A 1,183-nucleotide genomic window follows, 5' to 3' on the forward strand; every position below is an offset into this window, starting at 1 on the left:
CCCCCCTAAACCTTCCTGCAGGTGGTGAGTCCACTGGAAGGTACCAACCGCCCTAACCAGGATTCGAACTTGGTGAACCCTGGGGTCCTATACCATACAAAAAATGTTTTCTCTACTACAACTACACTACACTGCAGGATGGCAGAAGCTGGAGGTAGGTATAGCCATGGGATGCTCGATCTCTCCCATCTCTTTTTGTTGCAGCTTTCGAGATCGTCCTAATAGGAGCAAGGACGATGGTCGGAGGAGTAAAGCTGCAATCAGGTCAGAGGCTACCCCCAGTGAGAGGCTATATGGGCGACATCGCCACCATCCTCCAGACAGCAGCATGTACAACGAGACTGCTGAAGAGGATTGACGAGCTTGTGGGGTGGGCAAGGATGATGATGATCAAACCTGCCAAATCGTGCAGCCTCTCCCTGAGGAAAGGAGTTAAAAGCGATAAGACCACATTTGTTGTAGGTGGTGAAGAGATCCCACTGCTGGCAAGCCAACCTATCTGCAGCCTTGGGCGTGGCTGCAGAACCCTCGGACAAAAAAATGGGGGAAACAGTGAGGAAGCAGCTGGCAGATGGCCTGGCCCGGTTCAACCAGAGCCAGCTCCCCGGCTGTACAAGGTATGGAGTTACCAGTTCATACTGTACCCAAGGGTGATGTGGCCTCTGAAGATGAGCGAAGTCTCCTTGTCCGTGGTGGACAAGATGGGTAGGCTGGCAAACTCGTTCATCAGGAAGTGGCTAGGACTGCCGAGATCTCTTTGGCAGAAATGCACTGCAGCTACCACTGCGATCCATAGGTCTGGGCTACAAACAAGAGAAGGCCCGGATGGTGCTGGAGCTGAGGGATTCCACGGATCAACTGGTGAGAGCAGCTGCCCCCCAAGTACGAACAGGGAGAAAGTGGAAAGCCCAGGAAGAGGTGGACAGGACGATCAGCAGACTAAAACACTGTGAGGTAGTCGGCAGTGTCCAGGAGGGCCGAGCAGGCCTTGGATGGAGCAAGACCACCCTCTTCTGGTCAAAGGCCTCGAAAGAAGAGCAGAAAGCCATGGTGGTGGCAGAGGTGACAAGGGCCGAGCTGGAACGCCTTAAAATCAAAGCGGTGGCTCAGCAAGAGGCTGGATGTCATGGGAACATGTTACAGACAGGCCGCTGGCATGGACTGATATGTGGAAGATCCCCCA

The 1,183-nt window shown here is 53.9% G+C and overlaps 2 protein-coding genes across 2 annotated transcripts in view; one reads left to right on the forward strand and one right to left on the reverse strand.

Annotated features, from left to right (window-relative positions):
- Positions 1–1,177, forward strand: part of LOC112488290 (uncharacterized) — a 21,462-nt gene extending 20,285 nt beyond the window's left edge. The window contains exon 2 of the mRNA XM_025063789.1: positions 973–1,177. The gene's annotated coding sequence lies outside the window, so the exon portion shown is untranslated. The remainder of the gene's footprint in view (positions 1–972) is intronic.
- Positions 1–1,183, reverse strand: part of pde9aa (phosphodiesterase 9aa) — a 58,193-nt gene that overhangs the window by 37,201 nt on the left and 19,809 nt on the right. The gene's annotated exons all lie outside the window — the stretch shown is intronic.

Source organism: Cynoglossus semilaevis, chromosome 16, assembly GCF_000523025.1.
Source record: "Cynoglossus semilaevis isolate Cse_v1.0 chromosome 16, Cse_v1.0, whole genome shotgun sequence".
Classification (NCBI taxonomy): Eukaryota; Metazoa; Chordata; class Actinopteri; order Pleuronectiformes; family Cynoglossidae; genus Cynoglossus; species Cynoglossus semilaevis.